Source organism: Lutra lutra, chromosome 13 (genome assembly GCF_902655055.1).
Source record: "Lutra lutra chromosome 13, mLutLut1.2, whole genome shotgun sequence".
In the NCBI taxonomy this organism is placed as follows: domain Eukaryota; kingdom Metazoa; phylum Chordata; class Mammalia; order Carnivora; family Mustelidae; genus Lutra; species Lutra lutra.
Genome location: NC_062290.1, coordinates 58,673,402 through 58,694,268, shown reverse-complemented (window position 1 = coordinate 58,694,268; position 20,867 = coordinate 58,673,402). Strand labels below are relative to the sequence as shown.

General features: G+C 38.8%; 1 protein-coding gene and 1 pseudogene across 1 annotated transcript in view; one reads left to right on the top strand and one right to left on the bottom strand.

The window, feature by feature from the left end:
• The window catches only part of SPATA31F3 (SPATA31 subfamily F member 3), a 96,524-nt gene that overhangs the window by 9,172 nt on the left and 66,485 nt on the right, over positions 1–20,867 (top strand). The window lies entirely within an intron of this gene.
• Positions 11,237–11,916, bottom strand: LOC125083701 (mediator of RNA polymerase II transcription subunit 7-like; annotated as a pseudogene).

Here is a 20,867-nt window from a genome sequence, read left to right as displayed (position 1 = left end):
CTGAGAGAGCACAAGCAGGAGGGGCAGGGAAAGAGAGAGAGAATCTCAAGTAGACTCCTTGAGGGGGGCGGAGCCTAATGGGGGGCTCAATCTCACAGCCCTGGGATCACCACCTGAGTGGAAACCAGGAGTCAGATGCTTAACTCACTGCACCACCCAGACACCCCAGTTCAAACAAAATTTTTAAAATATAAACGTGAGAATGAGTGTATTCTCTCTTAGGCCTTAGACAAAAATCTGTTGGGATATTGAGAAAACTGTGAGGGGAAAAAGTAATCAGAATGCCACTGAATCCTATTTTGTACTTTTCATATTCTGAAGGTGACCTCCAGTGGAAGGTGCACACTTTTTGCTTACAGTACACATCTCTTGGGGCAACTACCTAGCACACAATTTCCCTTTGCTGTGTGTGGCTCTAGAGCACAAGGATAAAATCCCAGTGGCCTTCTTAGACTTAAGCAACTCACCCTCCTGGTTGCTGTGAGTTGATCCAGAGGTAGACGCCCAACTTAAATTGGTGCTGTCACCGTTTCTCCCAAATTTGAAACTCAGAACCAAGCAATACACAGTAATTCTATGTTTAACTTTTTGAGGAACTGGCAAACTGTTTTCCACAGTGGCTGAACCATTTTACATTCCCACCAGAATTGTATGAAAATTCCCATTTTTCTATACCTTCACAAACACCTGTTAAATTTTTTTTCTTGTTTTAGACATTGTAGTGGATGTAAGTGGTACCTCAGGGTGTTGTTGTTTTTTCTTAAGATTTTATTTATTTATTTTCTAGAGAAAGAGAGCACAAGTGGCAGAGCGGCAGGCAGAGGGACAGGGAGAAGCAGGGTCTCTGCTGAGCAGGGAGCTTGATGTGGGTCTCGATCCCAGCACCCTGGGGTCATGACTTGAGCGGAAGGCAGCCACTTAACTGACTGAGACACCCGCTCAGGGTGGTATTGAACATGTTTTTCATGTGCTTGTTTGCCATTCGTATGTCATCTTCAGAGAAATGCCTATTCAATTTATTTGCCCAATTTTTGTTTGCTTTTTGTTGTTGTTGAGTTATAAGAATATTCTGGATGCTAATACTTGGATACTAATATTTTGGATACTAGATTGTTATTATATATTTGATTTGTAAATATTTCTCTCATTCTATATATTGTGAATGTACTGTATATCACTAAATTGTTCTCTTAAAATGGTTAAATTTGTGTTACGTGAATTTCCTCACAATTAAACAAAACCCAAAATCAAAACAAAAGAACCTAGCGTCACAGAGCTTAGGAATTGATAGACTTGAGTTAGTGGCTGTCCTGAAGAGAAGACCCACCCACTGTTGCTGCTGTGACCCCAAGACTGTGTTGGTTGGTCCCTGTTCTTCCTGCATCTTGGTGGTTCTTTTCTTTCCATTTCTTTCCCTTATGCTTCAGCCAGTCAGTTGAGGGACATTAGGGCTGTTTCTAGTTTTTGGCGATTATGAATGAAGTCACTAGAAATATTTACTTACAGGTTTTTGTGTGGTACGTTTTCATTTCACTTGTGTAAATACCAAAGTGTATGATTGCTGGGTCGTATGGTAAGTATATGTTTGACTTTATAAGGAACTTACAAAGTGTTTTCCAAAATGGGTATATCTTTTTGCATTCTCATCAGCAATGTATGAGTGCTCCAGTTGTTCTACATCCTCTCCAGTATTTGGTATCGTCAGGTTTTTGTTTTGTTTTTAGCCATTATAAGTATGTATTGGTATCTCATTGATTTTATTAGACTTTATAATGGCTAATGATGCTGAACTTTTTTTCCTGTGCTTATTTGCCATCCATTTAACATTTTTAAAAAAGATTATCTTTATTTATTTGAGAGAGAGAGAAAGAGAGAGAGAGCATGTGTGAGCACAGTGGGGGAGGAGGAGCAGAGAGAGAGGGAGAAGCAGACTCCCTACTGAGCAGGGAGACTGACTTGGGCCTTGACCTCGGCCAAAGGCAGATGCTTAACAGACTGAGTCAACCAAGCACTCTCCATTTAACATTTTTTTTAAAAGATTATATTTATTTATTTGACATAAAGAGATCACACGTAGGCAGAACAGCAGGCAGAGAGAGAGAGAAAGAAGCAGGCTCCCTGCTGAGCAGAGAGTGCCCCAAGTTTATTCTTTCTTAATGATACTAGTTTCCTATTGCTGCTGTAACAAATTTCCACAAACTTAGTGGCTTTAAAAAAACCCACAAATTTATTATCTCATAATTTTGAAGATCAGAAGTCCTAAATGAGTATATGGGACCAGAGATCAAGGTGGCAACAGGCCTGTATTTCTTCTGGAGGTTCTGGGGAAGAATCCATTCCTAGGGGTACCTGGGTGGTTCAGTAGGTTAAGCCTCTGCTTTTAGCTCAGGTCATGATGTCAGTGTCCTGGGATTGAGCCCCACATCGGGCTCTCTGCTCAGCAGGGAGCCTGCTTCCCCCTCTCTCTCTGCCTGCTGCTCTGCCTACTTGTGATCTCTCCCTCTGTCAAATAAATAAGTAATATCTTTAAAGATTAAAAAAAAAGAATCTATTCCTTGCCTTTTCCAGTTTCTAGAGGCCACCTGTATTCTCTGGCTTGTGGCCCCTTCTTCTGTCTTCCAAGCCAGCAGTGGCAGGTTAAATTTTTCTCACATCATATCACCTTGACTTTTTCCATTGTCACATTTCCTTCTCTGACTTGCCTGCCTGCCTATTTCTCTTATAAGGACCTTTGCATTTACACTGAACCCACCTAGATAATCCAGAATAATCTCCCATTTTAAGAATCTTAATTTAGTCACATCTGCAAAGCCCATTTGCTACGTAAGGTAACTTATTCACAGGTTCTTGAAATAAGGGCATTGGCATCTTAGGAGAACCATTATTCTGCCTACTATGCCAGTCATACCCTCATAGGAGAACATAGCCCAGCCAACATCTTGATTGCAACCTTATGAGACCATAAACAGCATCCAGCTAAACCAAGCTTGAACTCTTAACCCACAGAAAGTGAGAGTTAATAAATGTGTAATAAATGTGTTGTTTTAAGCTACTAAGTTTGGGGTTATTTGTTAAACAGCAGTAGAAAACTAATAACAACGGGCATGTAGCTGTTCATGATGTTTCTTCATTAACATTTTAACATCTGTAGGATCTGTAATGGTGTCCCTTACTTTATTTCCTTTTTTAAAAAAAGATTTAATTTGGTATCCGAGACAGAGAGAGAGAGAGAGAGAAAGAGAAAGAGAGAGAAAGATCGTGAGCAGGGGGAAGGAGTAGAAGGAGAAGCAGACTCCCCGCTAGCAGGGAGCCTGATGCAGGACTCTGTCCCAAGACCCTGGGATCATGACCTGAGCCAAAGGCAGATACTTAACTGACTGAGCCATCCAGGTGCCCTATTTTATTTCCAATATTAGTAATATGTGTCCTTTTCCCCACTTTTGGTCTGTCTGGCTAGAGGCTTGTCAATTTTATTATCATTTCAAAGAATCAGCTTTCGTTTTCATTGATTTTTCTCTATTTTTCTTTATTTATAATTTTACTGTAAAACTGCTCTTGGGGTACCTGGGTGGCTCAGTCAGTTAAGCATCTGCCTTCAGCTGAGGTCATGATCCCAGGGTCCTAGAATTGAGTCCCATGTTGGGCTCCCTGCTGGGAGCCTGCTTCTCCCTCTGCCCCTCTCTCTGGTTGTGTGCTTCCTTTATCTCCCTCCCTCAAATATATAAATAAAATCTTTTTTTTTTAAACTGCTCTTACCTTTATTATTCTCTTTCTTTTGTTTTCTTTGGGTTTAGTTTGTTCTTCTAGTTTTAGTTTAAGGTGGAAACTTAGATTTTTGTTTTGAGACTTTTTTTCTTTCTTTTATGATTTTAAATTGAGATATAATTCACATACCATACCCACCTTTAAAAAATGCAATTCAGTGGTCTTATAGTCACATTGTTGTGTAATGGTCACCACTGTTTAATTTCAGAACATTCTTCTTTTTTTTTTTTAAGATTTTATTTATTTATTTGACAGACAAAGATCACAAGTAGGCAGAGAGGCAGGCAGAGATAGAGGAGGAAGCAGGCTCCCTGCTGAGCAGAGAGCCTGATGTGGGGCTCGATCCCAGGACCCTGGGATCATGACCTGAGCTGAAGGCAGAGGCTTTAACCCACTGAGCCACCCAGGCGCCCCAGAACATTCTTCTTTATTAACACAAATATCTTCAAGTTTTATATGTTGTATTTTCTTTTTTTTTTTTTTAAGATTTTATTTATTTATTTGACAGACAGATCACAAGTAGGCAAAGAGGCAGGCAGAGAGAGAGAGAGGAGGAAGTGGGCTCCCCGCTGGATGTGGGGCTCGATCCCCGGACCTTGAGATCATGACCTGAGCTGAAGACAGAGGCCTTAACCCACTGAGCCATCCAGGTGCCCCTGATATGTTGTATTTTCATTCAATTCAAAAATATTTTCTCATTTCCCTTGAGATCTATGCTCTGGTACATGAACTATTTGTAGTGTCTTGTTTAATTCCCATCTATTTTAGGATTTTCCCAGATACTTTTCTGTCATTGATTTCCATTTTATTTCATTATGGTCCAAGAACAGACTCTGTATGATTTCAATTCCTTTAAATTCATTGTAGCTTATTTTATAGTCTAGAAATATGAAATATGGCCTATCTTGGTGAATCTTTCAAGTACTCTTTCTTTGTGTGTGTGTGAGAGAGAGTGTGTATGTGCATATGTGCATGAGTTAGGGTGGGGCCTGGGGAGGGGCAGAGGGAAAGGGAGAGAGAGAATCCTAAGCAGGTTCCATGCCCAGCGCTGAGCCTGATTCATGGCTTTATCTTACAACCCTGAGATCATGACCTGAGCTGAAATCAGGAGTCAGAAGCCCAAAGACTGAGCCATGCAGGCACCCCTCAAGTGTTCTTTAAAAGAATTTTGTTAGCTGTAGTGCTCTATAAATGTCATCTGTGTCAAGTTTTGTTACAGTGTTCTTCAGATCTTCTATACCCTTACTGATTTTTTATTTATTTTTTCTATTGATTACTGAGAGAACGGTGTTTAAGCTTTCAGATATACATGATGAATTTTACTTCTAGTAATACTAGTTTTTGCTCTCTGTATTTTGAACATCTTTTATTAGGTATATATACCTTTAGGATTGTGATGTTTCCTTTGTGAATTAACCCTTTTATTATTACATAATGTGAATGTTTTTCCTGGTGATGGTCCCTGTTCTGTTTAATATTAATATAGGAACTCCAAATTTCTTTTAATTAGTTTCCAGTGGTATTTATTTTTCTATCTTTTTACTCTTTATTTATATCTTGTTATTTAAAGTGGATTTCCTATAGATAGCGTATAGTTGGGTATTATTTTTATTTATTCTGACAATGTCTATTGTTTAATTGGTGTGTTTATACTATTTATATTTGACATAGTTATTGATATATAGATTTAGCTCTCTTCCTCTCCATGTTCCTTATTCATTCAGCAATTGTTTTTAACTCCTTTATTAAGAATTAATTTATATACCTGAATCCACTTACGTGAACAATTCGTGATTTTTAGTACATTTATAGAGTTTTGTAACCATCACCACAGTTCAGTTTTAGAATAGTTTTACCATCACAGAAATACCCCTCTTACCCATGTAAAGTTACTCCTCTTTTCCTAACCCCAGTCATCCATGAATCTACTTTCTGTTTGTATAGATTTACTTTTTCTGGACATTTGGTATAAATGTAATTATACAATATATGGCCTCTTGCATCTGGATATTTAAATGTAGCATGTTTCTGAGGTTCATCTATGTTGTAACATGTATCACTGCTTTCCTTTTTATTGCCTCCTAGTAAGTCCATTGTATGGATGCCATGTTTTTTGTTCATCCATTCATCAGCAGATGGACATTTGGATTAATTCAAGAAGTTTCTGGCAATTTAGCCATTTATTTCTGGACTATCAATTATCTTTTATTGATCCATATGGCTGTCCTTACACTAGTATCATGCTGTCTTGATTACTATAGCTTCACGTTAGTTTTGAAATCAGAAAGTATAAATTTATTCTTCAAAATTGTTTTTTCTATTTTGGGTCCTTTGACTTTTCACATAAAACTTAGTATCAACTTGTCAATTTCTGTAATAAAGACAGCTTGTATTTTAATAGGGATTGCATTGAATCTATGGATAGATTTGGAAAGAATTGCTGTTTAATAATATTTCATTTTCTAATCTATGAACATGGAATGTCTCTCAATTTATTTAGCTCTTTTTCTTAGCAATAGTTCATAATTTCCTGTGTATAATTCTTGTATTTCTTTTGTCACACAGTAGAGATCACAAGTAGGCAGAGAGGCAGGCAGAGAGAGGAGGAAGCAGGCTCCCTGCTGAGCAGAGAGCCCAATGCGGGACTCGATCCCAGGACCCTGGGATCATGACCTGAGCCGAAGGCAGAGGCTTTAACCCACTGAGCCACCCAGGCACCACTTTTGTTAAATTCTTAAGAGTTGTTTTCTTAATTTGATTTGTGGATGACTGAGTGTGATATTTAGAAATGAAATTTCTTTTTTGTGTATTGATCTCGAATCTCATGAACTTAACTCATTCAAAACTAATTTTTTGTTTGTTTTTTCATTCTTTAAGGATTTTTTACTCACAAGATCATGTTATCTATGAATAAAGATAGTTTTATTTCTTCCTTTCCAACATAGATGCCTCTTATTCCTTTTTCTTGCCTAGTTGTACTGGCTAGAATCTCCAACAGAATGTTACATAGCAATGGTGAGTGCAGACATCATTGCCTTGCCTTGATTTTAGGGGGAAATCACTCAGTATTTCATAATCTCCATAGGTATAATGTTAGCTATGGGTTTTTCATATTAGGTTAAGGAAATTCTCTTGTCTTCCTAGTTTGTTGAATTTTTTTATACAACAGTACTTGTACCTTGATGAAAAGGGCTCTATGAGGTTCTCTTTTTTCACACAACAGTTAAATTACTTGGGTCATGTCTCTCAATTAAAGAGAATTCTCCTTGTTCCTCAACTATTAGACTTGTAAATCTATGACAAACTTAAAATTAAGAATTTTCCAGGAAAGAAAAAAAACTTCCCACAAAGCAGACAATAAGGCAAAGCAGATAGGTTACACCAAAGACCACTGAACAAGATTCTATTAGATCGCCTTTTCTCCAGAACTCATTTTTATAACAGTTATTGTGATATTACTCTTTTACAAACTAACACAAAACTTTCATACTCATTTTCCTTTTTCTGTTAGAGATTTTCTCTACTCAAGGCCTATCACTCAATGCATACCCTTCTTTATTAATCAAAATGATTGTTGGTTATTAGCCACTTAAATGTTTAGGAAGATTCTCAGTTAATATTAGAACCAGCTCCTCTACATGCTTGGATGACAGAAAAATGGCTTTACAAAAAAGAATGGTATCCATCCCTTGGCCACTCAACTAATACTTATAACCCATTAATCTGATACTAGAAGGAAGCTTGGAAGCCAAAGGATGCCCCGTAACCACTCAGACTTCATTGCTACAATCGTCCTTATGCATAGAAAACCTTAAAGGTACTGAACCTAATTTAGAGCATGTTCTAGACTCACTTTGTAATCACACAGTTTGGTCTGACTCATGATGGAGATTGGACTTCTATATATAGTAACACAGATTTTAGAATAATGACAATAGATAACTTTGATTATGCTATTAGGAAAATTACTGTATCCAACCTTAGCTTATTCTGCAAAACAAGGGAAAACTACCTTGGGCTACTTCTTGTATATACCTCTGAAAATCATAGATAAAATTCAGATTGTTCCCCCAAACCGGCATGAGGTGGTCACTTCTAACCAACCCTCAATCATTAGGAAAACTCTAATATAATAAATCACTGAAAATAATAAACAACCTCTCCATTCGCACTATTTAAGGTATCTTATAACAGTATCCTTTGAGTCTCAGTACGTGTTAGTTTGAGAGCTCCCAATTGCAAACTATTTTTATGCACACAAGAAACTCTGACTAATTAAAAAAAAGAAATTTTTTTCTCACGAATTGCTGTTGGAGCTTGTTGAATGGTTTTTCTGTACCTATTAAGGTGATCATATAGCTTTTGTCCTTTTTTATATTACCATGATGTATTGCATTAGGTGGTTTTTATATGTTAAATCAGACTTGTATTCCTGGGATAAATTCCATTTGATCATATTGTTTAATCCATTTTATATTTTGCTAGATTCTATTTTTCTATTCAATTTCCTGTTATTTTGTTGAGGATTTTTGTGTCTGTATTCATGAAGCATTTGGTTTATAATTTTTTTCTTTTTATGTTTTTGTCCAACATTTGTATTTGGTGATATTAACCTAAAAGAGTAAGTTGAGAAGTGTTTCTTCATTTGCTATTTTCCAAAGAGTTTGTGAGAGATTGGTATTACACATTCTTGAAATTTTGATAGAATTCACCACTGAAATTAACTGGGCCTCGGATTTTATTTGTGGAGATATTTTATTTTTTTTTTATTTTTATTTTTTTTTAAAAGATTTTATTTATTTATTTGACAGAGAGAAATCACAAGTAAGCAGAGAGGCAGGCAGAGAGAGAGGAGGAAGCCGGCTCCCTGCTGAGCAGAGAGCCCGATGCGGGGCTCGAACCCAGGACCTGGGATCATGACCTGAGCTGAAGGCAGCGGCTTAACCCACTGAGCCACCCAGGCGCCCCTGTGGAGATATTTTAAATTATTAATTCACTTTCTTTATTTTTTAAAAATATTATTTATTTATTTATTTATTTGACAGACAGAGATCACAAGTAGGCAGAGAGGCAGGCAGAGGGAGAGGCAGGCTCCACTCCAAGCCGAGAGCCCGATGTGGGGCTCGATCCCAGGACCCTGGGATCATGACCTGAGCCGAAGGCAGAGGCTTTACACTGAGCCACCCAGGCACCCCTCACTTTCTTTATTTTTATGGGTCTAGTTGGATTTTCCATTTCTTTGCAAGTTAGTTTTGGTAATTTGTGTCTTTTTAGAACTTTATCTGTTTTATATAAGTTGTCCAAATTATTGGCATAAAGTGTTGATATCATTTCTTTTATAACCCTTTAATTTCTCTAACATTTAAATCTTTAAAAAACAACAACAAAAAAAAAAACAAAGAACCAAGGGCACCTGTGTGGCTCAGTGAATTAAGCCTCTGTCTTCGGCTCAGGTCATGATCTCAGGGTCCTGGGATTGAGCCCCGGCATCAGGCTCTCTGCTCAGCGGGGAGCCGGTTTCCCCCTCTGTCTCTGCCTGTCTCTCGGCTTACTTGTGAACCCTCTCTCTGTCAAATAAATAAGTAAAATCTTTTTAAAAAACACCAAAAAACCCCCAAAGAACCAACTTTTGTCTTTATTGATTTCATTGTTTTTTTTCTATTTCATTGATTTTTATTGTGTTCTTTATTCCCTTTTTTCCTGCTAGCTTAGCATTTATTTATTTATTTTATTTTAAAAAGATTTTATTTATTATTTGTCAGAGAGAGGGAGAGAGCACAAGCAGGGGAGTGGCAGGCAGAGCAGGCAGAGGGAGAAATAGGCTCCCTGCTGAACAAGGAGCCTGATGAAGGACTCAGATCCCAGGATGCTGGAATCATGACCTGAACCAAGGCAGCTGCTTAATCCGCTGAGCCCCCCAGGTGTCCCACTGCTAGCTTAGCATTTGGTTTATTCATCTTTTCCTATTTTCTTAAGATTAAAGCCTAAAGTTATTGATATGTGATTATTCTTTTCTAATAAAAGCTTTTAAAAAAATTTAGCTATGTATTTTCTTTTGCTTTCTCATCTTCTTAGATTGCTGCAATAGTGCCTCTTTTTTTTTAAGATTTTATTTTTTTAGTAATTTCTGCACTCAGAGTGGGGCTTGAACCTACAACCCTGAGATCAAGAATCAGTCCTTTACCAACTGAGTCATCCAGTTGTCCCATGCCTCTTTTTTTAACTGTCAGTGTTGGAATTTCCTTTGTATGGTTTAGGAATCACCAATTTTATGAGATTTGAAGGTTGCAGAGGGGCAATCAGTGTCTTGCACTGGACATCCATTATCTAGTATCAGTATCCACCATTCAGTGCCAGCATCCAGTATCTAATACAACAACATTGACATTTTAAGCTAAAGAATCCAGAGTTCAATGATGGCAGCAGGAGTACTTTCATTGGATGCATTCTCTGGTATGATTTTGACTGTGTTTACTCTGAGCATCATCTTTTTGTTCCTGTCTATTTTTTAATCTTGCATCATCAGTCTTTCTAGGGGTTCTCTGAGCTACACAGCACATTTTTAAAATAAAATTTTTCTAATTAAATCAGCCAAAGTTGTTTTCTTTCTTTCTTTTTTTTTTGTAACAAAAAGTAATCAAAAGATTTATTATCTGAGTGACTGGAAAAAAGTTAATAGACCTATCCAGGGTAGGAACAAGAAGCTGAAATAGTGTGTTTACAGAAGCAGTCAAGAGGAAAAATAAAGGGAGCCTGGGTGGCTCAGAGGGTTAAGCCTCTGCCTTCCGCTCAGGTCATGATCTCAGGGTCTTGGGATCGAGCCCCACATCGGGCTCTCTGCTCAGCAGGGAGCCTGCTTCCTCCTCTCTCTCTGCCTGTCTCTCTGCCTACTTGTGATCTCTGTCTGTCAAATAAATAAATAAAATCTTAAAAAAAAAAGAGGAAAAATAAAATTGCTGCTTTATAACTCTATAGGGTTCCTCTCTTTTAACATGTTATACTACATTTTTAGAGATCAAGTAAATTTTTAAGTAAATCTAAAGGTTTTATAATTTCACATTTATACAGCTTGATATCCTTTATTTATCTATCATTCTTAAAGCTAATGACAAGCCTAGTTTTCAAATATGAAAGCTTGCTATTACTGAGATCTTCAATGTTTTCTGCAACTCCAAATCCAGGAATGTTTCACACAATTGCAGGACTTTCCTTTTTAAGGTGATTACTCTTAATGTATACATATATACTCATTTGCCTACACTTGCCATACAGTGCAATTACAGACTGTAATACCTCATAACTGATTAAGCTGGAGTCAAGCTGTCCAAATGACTTCTAAAGATTTTATTTATTTATTTACCCACATGACTTCTAGTTATTTCTCTTCTAAGACTCTCCAAGAGCAAATTAATGAATATATGACATTTACTGAAAAGAAAAAGAGAAAAGAAAAAAGAAAAAGAAACATCCTTCATGGTCTTTCATTCATTTCATCTTTCTCTATAATCTGGTCTCTCCTATGACCTGAGTTTTCTCTTTGCTGTTCATTCTGTCCAGTACAATTGTTGCTATCATCAGCATCCATTGGTTTAGTTTTTACTTTCATCCCTGCTTCTGAATGAGGCAGATCATCAGGCAAAGAAGCCAGGCAATTCTGAATCATCTCAATGACTCGTTCCAGATGCTTCTGAAACCGCTCATCTGTTTTAAGGCGTTGACATTTCTGCACCTCCATTATGACTCTCAATGTCTCTCTTGGTTGGTGGGGTTGGTGTTCATTTATGAGATGATGCACATGTACAAAAAGCAGCTTAAGATCTTCTAGTTTCTCTTCTCATTTTATACTTCCAGGGCTCCTTATCATGATATCTAAGACGTCTAAGAAATTAATAAGAATAGACATACTGAGTTTTCTCAGTTCCTTCCTGTGATCAAACTGCATAGGATGAAGCCGTCTGATGCCCTTTCTAAAGGGAGGATGATAAGATCATCACATTAGAACTGATTGCCAACCATTATATAACTGTCTTTTATTGGAGGTGGAGGCTTGGGAGCTAGGTCTTCCTGAATATTTTCATCTGCATATTCCTTGATGTACTGCATTGGGGGTGGTGGAAGAGCACTCACTTGTGGCTCACTCATAGCAGAAGATCAAGATCCTCGGCTAAGGGTTTATACTGGAGCCGCCTTTGCCTCTGCAACTGAAATCCCCAAAGTTGTTTTCTGTTGATTCATAACATGACAGGTCTATGCATCTTGCCTTACTTTGCCTGTCAGTTTTGCTTTCTAAAACACATCTTTTTAAAAAGTCAGGTTAAATATTATTTCCTCCATACCAGCTATGTTAGTACCCGTCTTCTGGATTTACATAGTACCCTGTGCTTATCTCTGTCATTTCTATCATTGGCCATTTTGTACTATTATCTGCAGGATTTCTGTCTGTATTACTAGCCTGTGAGTTTCTTAAGGGCAGAGACCATGTTTTATTTTCAGTGTCTGAGATGTGGTGGGTCCTCAAAGGCACAAACATAAATGTTTGGTGGGTATTACTTTTAATATCTTTAGATTCTTTATTTTCTTCAAAACTGAATTATTTGCAGTATGGGACTCATCAGTGATGTAGATCTATGAGGCCACTGAAGCTTGTGGAAGCCCTTAGTCATTCCTTAGGGCTCAGTTGCTTAGTTTCCAGCAAATGAAATTTAGCTAATTTCTAGGATACACTGCCTGGCTCTAAGGTATTAAAAAGGCAATTTTCTCTCTTTGAGTATGTCTACCATATTTAGGAGAGTAGTTGATAAGTATGCTTGTTTTTCTGCAGTTATTTGTAATTTTTGCCAGTAGCATGTGACTTTAATAATGGGGCTGTTTTAAAGTTCCGTAAAATAAACTGTTCAGAGATGGAGAAAAGAGGGAAAAATAACACCATAGGTAGAAAAATCTGGGCATGAAAAGACCTTTTTGTATGCTCCTTGAGACCTAGGATAGGTTACTCTTCTTTGTTTTCCTCACAATGGCTCGCACATAATAGATATACTAATATATGATTTTTTTAAAACTCTCAGTTCCTTCTTACTCTAAAATCTCTTGATTCTCTGATCATGGGCAGTTCAGGAAATGTTTGGATTGATAGAGTATATATATCCAGAGAAAAAAACCAAAGTGATTTTGGACCAAGAAATTTGTAGATTTAGGTAGTCTTAAAGTCTTAAATGTAGACTGAGTGATGAAGTCAGAAAGAATTTTTCTAAATCTGGACTCTGGGTCTGCTCTTTGTATGTGTGACAGCCCCTATTGTAAACAGTTTTGAAATCTTTTGGTGATTGTTGGGAACACCCTTGTACAAGTTATTAATCTGGTTTAAGGAGTCCTGTGCCTTACGGAAATAGACTGCACTAATTGAAGTGTCTGGAAGCCCCTGGAAAGCCAGAGAGTAGTCTTCTAAGAGGATTTCTACTTTCAGGAAAGCATGCAGAATTGAGATGAAGTGTTAGAATTGGTGATTCACTATCTCAAGAGGAAGTTCTCTAAGAAAAGACAGGTAGGTAGGGCTCCTAGGCAAGATTCTTGTTCTGTAGTACCCTTTGTGGGCAAACAGTAAACAAAGTTTTGTGAAGAAATAACTCTCTGAGATGGCACAGAATGGAGGTATAGAAAACAAAAAGTTCAATTTAAATTTTCTTTTGGAAAAGATGGGCAAATAGGAGTGGATTTACAATGAAATGATTTGCCTAGGCTCCTTCCAAGGCTCTGCCTGGAAAGGGCTTAGCAATATTATATAAGTAATATTTTTTCTTAAAGATGCCCCCTCAGATGCACACAACCAAATTACATAAGCTTTAGGGCTCATAAAACCTAGATCTACCCTAGCATTCAAGTACATCAACAATTATGGCATGTTGTGATAAAGTATCATAAAGGTATTCGGACAGTTCTATAGAAGGTCTGAAGAAAGGCATCCAGCATTTGAAGAGAGATCGAATTCACCAGGAGGGCAGAAATTTTTGTCTTTGTATTCATCACATAGTATCCAGTACCTAGAATATTGCCTGGCACGTATCAAGTGGTCAATAAACATTTTATGAAAGAATGGGAGTGATTCAGGATAGACAGCTGGAGGTTATGTATGTGTGGAGGGACTAGCAGTCTAATTTAGTAAGTGCCTGTGGGTGAGTGGTGAGTGATATGGCTGGAGAATAGGTAGGCAGGAGCCAAAGCATGGAGGTTTCAGTTATATCCTGCTTAGGTTTTGGACTATCCTAGGGCTATAGTGAACCCACTGAAGTCATTAAGCTCGGGAGTGGTATGATCTAATTTGATTTTAGAAAGATCATTCTGAAAGCTGTGTGGAGAATAGAGCAGAAGGGATTGAGGTTTGAGTTAAACTGCTTAAGTAGACTGGTCAAGAAATTATTGAAATATTAGCTAAGACAATGGCATTTTATATCTATCTATCATCTATCTATCTATATAGATATAGATATTTTATTATGTTAGTCACCATACAGTACATCCTTAGTTTTTTTTTTTAAAGATTTTATTTATTTATTTGACAGACAGAGATCACAAGTAGGCAGAGAGGCAGGCAGAGAGAGGAGGAGGAAGCAGGGTCCCCGCTGAGCAGAGAGCCCAATGTGGGGCTCGATCCCAGGACGCTGGGATCACGACCTGAGCCGAAGGCAGAGGCTTAACCCACTGAGCCACTCAGGTGCCCCATATCATTAGTTTTTGATGTAGTGTTCCATGATTCATTGTTTGCCCATAACACCCAGTACTCCATGCAATCCGTGCCCTCCTTAATACACATCACTGGTCATCAGGGTATTTCTTGAAGCCATGGATAAAGTTGAGATCATCCATGGAGAGGGAATAGAGAGAACATAGAAGGAGACCAAAGACAAATTCTTTTAAGGAGCCAGAAAAAGAAGAAAAGCCTTTGAAAGAGACTGAAGGGCAAAAAGAAAAACTGGGAAGGAATGTGACCAGAAGGAGCAAGGAGCCAGAGGAAGGCAGGAGAATAGAGCAGGAGGCGACCAACTCAGTAATTGTTGCTGAGTTCCAGAACAGTAAGCTTTTAAAAAAATAGTTATTGGATTTGGCAATGTGGGTGTTGCTGGGGACTGGGAAAGAGCAATTTTAGCGGAGGGACTGGTGGCAAGAGCCAGACTGGAAGTAATGGAATTCCAAGTTATGTCCTGCCAATATCTAGCAAGATGATAGATGACCACTTTAGAGGGAATTGGTGAACATATTACACTTAGCCCAGGTTTTCACAAGCCTAATGGATTCTCATACAGAAAATGTCTTTCACTGAGGTTATAAGTGACAACGAGGACTTAGGTACTAAGTATCCTGGAGACAGAGAAAAAAAGGAAGAGTCTTTTCTTTACTATAACTATGGAAGACCTTCTTGTGTTTCTGGTTTCTCCTTTATTTGATATAAATTTCTTTAAATACCTTGGACAAAATGATTGCAAAGGGCAAGGAAAGAGTGACTATATATTTTCCAGTCTTCTGGGGATTCTGATGAAAAGAGAATAAATCCCTCAGAAAGTAACTACAAACCTTTGTGCTCCTGATGGCTCTACACAAGAATTACCATTATATCAAATCAAATTCTACTGTCTGTGAAACTGTCAGTGTTAGACTTCAGGTGGAGTAGAAGCTCCATATTCTAGCTCTAAGTTATTAAATATTGCCAGAAATTTTATTATCTGGAAAACAGATATTCATAATAATTCCATGGTTTTTAAAAAAGATTTTATTTATTTATTTATATGACAGATAGAGATCACAAGTAGGCAGAGAGAGAGAGTGGGGAAAGCAGGCTCCCCACTGAAGCAGAGAGCCCAATGCGGGACTCGATCCTAGGACCCTGGGATCATGACCTGAATCAAAAGCAGAGGCTTTAACCCACTGACCCACACAGGTGCCCCATATTCCATGGTTTTTAAGAACTCCAGTGAGTAGAGAGATTATGAATATTAGTGAAAGGACATCTGTGAATTTTAAACATTTTAGCCACAGGTCATAGACACAAATTGACTTCAAGAGAGACCATATAATATGCTGGTAAAGGGCATGGGTTCTGGAGTCAAAGAGATCTGTATTCAGATCCTAAAACTGCATTTAGTAGATATCTGTCCTTGAGAGTGGTTCCTTTTTTTTAAAGTTTATTTTTTTTTCAGTGTTCCAAGATTCATTGTTTATGCATCACACCCGGTGCTCCATGTTAATACATGCCCTCCCCATACCCACCACCAGGCTGAGCCTGGTGGTTAAGTTTATTTATTTTTAAGTACTCTCCTCACCCAATGTGGGGCTCAAACTCAGATGCCAAGATCGAGAGTCACACTCTCTTCCAGCTGAGTCAACCAGGTGCCCCAGAGGTGGTTTCTTAATATCTCTGAGTCACAGTCTTCTCCTCATCTGTGAAATAGTGGTTAAATAAAGTAATGTATACAAAGCTCTTAGGGTCATGCTTGGCATAAAGCATGCACTTAATAAATATCAGTTATTATGTTGCCCAAGATTATAAAATTGTTCAATGCTGGAATCCAAATTTCACAAACAATATTCTATTATACCTATAGACATCTGGACATAATAGGGATGGTATATATTTTTATGTACTGTATATGCTTATCTATTAGTTTGGAAATATAGGCTTTCTTATTCTGGCATTGACTCCTTTTAATCTTCCTTTCATTACCTCAAACTTGTATATCAAATCAGTTCTCTCCTTAGGTATCTGAGTTCTCTTGCACTTAAAAATGACAGAAGCCCAATTCAAAGAAATGTGAACAAAGGAAAACAAATTCAAGCAAAGGTTTATGTAATTGGAATGTCAGGGGTGGAGCTGACTGTAGGTTCTTTAAAAATGTCATCTCTTAGGTCTGGTTTTTCCTCTCTGCATAGCTCCTTCCATTCACATGCTGCTGCACTGTGAACCTACCACTGCATTTGCATTAAGGGTGTACTTCCACTGACTGTTCTTAGCCAATGACTGAGTACATTAGCCTTACTAAGGCAGGCCAGTCCTTCAAGACAGAGGACTCCTTTGGCAGGTTCCTTTGGCTTAATGATCTCCCATTGGCATTGCCAAAATTTTCTTTGGACTGAATGACTATCTAAGACTCTTCCTACCCAACCTTTCTTTTTTCTTTTTTGCCTCTCCTACACAAGGGGACAGACCTGTATCATGGTCTGATAGCTCTCTCACCCTTCTGTGGTTCTCTCCCCATTTTCTCTCACAGGAGTTCATCTTGCTCCCACCACAGATCTCTTGTGTATCTAATTTTATCTTTTATCTTGACTTCTGCTCCTTAGATGGTTCAACCAATACATGTGGCCCAAGAAAACAGGTGGTAAGATGGGATTCTGGGTATGGTTCACCTGTTTCCCAATGGGTGATATGTGAAGTATGAATAGTCCCTGGTACAGAGGTGGGCCAGTGAAAAATTCACTGTGAAAGATTCTTGGTTAAGAGGATTGACTGTGCTGATTTTTTTTCTTTGATTCAGTTATTTAGAAGGCATAGGAGAACAATGCATACAAAGACAGTCGAGTTGGTTGGCTACTGCTAAGTTGAATGAACACTCACTTGGCAGGGGATGAGAATCAGAAGGCTATTAAATAGTTAAAGTCTAAGTATGAGAGCCTTATACATTGCAGTGGAAGAGAAGACATAGCTGAGCAGCAAACATATGATCTAATTAGAATGGCAGAGCCCCAGAAACATTTTTTAAAAAGATTTATGTATTTGTTTTAGAGAGAGAGTGCATGTGAATGGAGGGGACAAGGGAGGGACAAAGAGAGGGAGAGAATCTCAGACTCAGGCTTCCTATTGAGTGTGGAGCCCAACATGGGGCTTAATCCCACAACCCTAAGATCATGAACTGAGCCAAAACCAAGAGTAGATGCTTAACCAATGGAGCCACCCAGGTGCCCCAAGCTCCAGAGACATTTAAATTATCAGTCAAGCCCGGTCTGTTATGCTAAGGGTCCTGACTGGGAAAACTGGGGACCTAGATTTATGGGATAGGGACATCTGAATGGATGCTTCTAAGAATTTGTCTCTAAAGACTCCCCCAAAACCTAAGAATTTGCAGAGGTAGCCTACTCTTCTATAGTAAGAGCTAGCACTTTTGCATTGATAGACATTGTATTATAATGTAAGTTCTATAGTTCCTTCTCCCATAAGGCAGCAGATGCCCCCTCAGCTGCCCTACTTCATCTCCTGGCCAGTATGTCAATAACTTAGGGTGAAATACTAGTCCAGTCTGGCTAGAGAAATGCTGGACCTGGTAAGAGAGGAAAGATGTTATACACTGAAGGAACTGCAAGAATTAGGTACCAGAAGCAAGGTGGTATACCTGGGATTATATTTTGAGGTTGGACTGTAAGACTGGATAATCAGGTATTCATAGACTTATAGACAATTTTGGGGGGTCACAGGATTTAACACACTGGCAAGAACCCTAGAGGATGAGGTGGTTCTTAGAGTCTTTAAAAAAGGAATGGCCACCAACAGTGTAAGAGGGTTCCCCTTTCTCCACATCCTCTCCAACACATGTTGTTTCCTGTCTTGCTAATTTTGGCCATTCTAACTGGTATAAGGCGGTATCTCAATGTGCAATACGTGCCCTCCATAATACCCACCACCTGGCTCCCCCAACCTCCCACCCCGCACCCCTTCAAAACCCTCAGATTGTTTTTCAGAGTCCATAGTATCTCATGGTTCATCTCCCCTTCCAATTTCCCTCAACTCCCTTCTCCTCTCCATCTCCCCATGTCCTCCATGCTATTTGTTATGCTCCACAAATAAGTGAAACCATATGATAACTGACTCTCTCTGCTTGACTTATTTCACTCAGCATAATCTCTTCCAGTCCCATCCATGTTGCTACAAAAGTTGGGTATTCATCCTTTCTGATGGAGGCATAATACTCCATAGTATATATGGACCACATCTTCCTTATCCATTTGTCCGTTGAAGGACATCTTGGTTCTTTCCACAGTTTGGCGACCGTGGCCATTGCTGCTATAAACGTTGGGGTACAGATGGCCCTTCTTTTCACTACATCTGTATCTTTGGGGTAAATACCCAGTAGTGCAATTGCAGGGTCATAGGGAAGCTCTATTTTTAATTTCTTTTTTTTGTGTGTATTTATATATTTATTTTTTTCCAGCATAACAGTATTCCTTGTTTTTGCACCACACCCAGTGCTCCATGCAATCCGTGCCCTCTCTAATACCCACCACCTGGTTCCCCCAACCTCCCACCCCCCCGCTGCTTCAAACCCCTCAGATTGTTTTTTAGAGTCCATAGTCTTTCATGGTTCACCTCCCCTTCCAATTTCCCTCAACTCCCTTCTCCTCTCTAACTCCCCTTGTCCTCCATGTTATTTGTTATGCTCCACAAATAAGTGAAACCATATGATAATTGACTCTCTCTGCTTGACTTATTTCACTCAGCATAATTTCTTAAGGAATCTCCACACTGTTCTCCAAAGTGGCTGCACCAACTTGCATTCCCACCAACAGTGTAAGAGCACTGGGTGTGGTGCATAAATAATGAATTCTGTTACTCTGAAAATAAATAAATAAATAAATGAAAAGGAATGGCCAATGTTGACTGAAATAGAAGTGCTTGAGCTAAGGAAAGTGGGCAAGCAGGAATGGCTGTGTTATGTGAGGCCACAAAACATACTGGTTGAATTTGTTCTCTGGCAGACCTCAGAAGACACACCATTCATGAGGCCATCAGGAAAGCACTGGTGAGATTAGCATCAGCATCATAGTGGTAGCTCTCCTCTGCAGGTCAGACCTGATAGTAGAAGAGGTGGTTACAGAGTGGGGCTCATTAATATCTGTAGGGATTATGACTTTCAATGTAATAGAGGCTATAATAATTATAATGACCTTCAAGATCTGAGGGTACAGCCAAGGGACCTGAGCTGCACAGAATTGTAGAGATGGTAATAGAGAATGATGTCTCTGGCAGAAAAAGAAGTACTGCCACCATAGCAAGTACATACTACTCCCCTAGTTCTCTTTTATTTTATTTTTTTTAAAGATTTTTATTTATTTATTTGACAGAGAGAGATCACAAGTAGGCAGAGAGGCAGGCAGAGAGAGAGAGAGAGAGAGAGAGAGGAGGAACAGGCTCCCTGCTGAGCAGAGAGCCCGATGCGGGACTCGATCCCAGGACCCTGAGATCATGACCTGAGCCTAAGGCAGAGGCTTAACCCACTGAGCCACCCAGGTGCCCCCTAGTTCTCTTTTAAAAGGTACCTCTGACAGTTTACTTGGGTGATTGTGTACTGGGAAAGAGAAAATGCTCAGACATTTTTGGAACTCAATCTGAGTTGTTATTGATACCTGGAGACACAAAGCATCATTAAAGTTCTAATAAAAGGGAGGACCTACAGATACTGGGTAATAAATTAAGTCCTCACTAAAGTCTGCTCAGAATGGGCCTTCTAGGTTAATGGATGCATGCAGTGGTCATTTTGTCTGTTCCTGATTGCACTGATACACTTGAATATTAGAATAACCCTCGCATTAGGTTCTGTACGGTAAAAGAGTGAGGAAAGCCAAGTAGAAACTGTTGAAACTGTTCCTTCCCCTTCTTTCCTTTCCCAGCCAAGATAATAAACCAGAAACAATATCACATCCCTAGAGAATGACTGAAGACTATTGCTGGCTTAAACAAGGAGTAGCCTTCATCATAGCTACTGTGCCAGATACGGCCTAATTGCAAGAGCACAGCAGTAAGTCTTCAGATACATTATATATGGCCATTGATCTGACAAAAGCAATTCTTTTCAATTTCAGTCAGGAAGGAGGATCAGAAAGAGTTTGTATTCATGTTACGTGGCCAACACTATTCATTTATACTTTGGCCTCAGGGCTGTGTCAACTTTTCTGCCCACTGTCATAATGTAGTTTGATGAGATCTGGACTGCCTAGGTATCCCACAGAACTATCATGCTCTTCCATTTCATCGATGGCATGCTGATGTGCCCCAGATGGTGGGAGATAAATCCTACAAAGATTAAGGAACCTGCCATTTCAGTGAAGGTTTTAGGAATCTAATG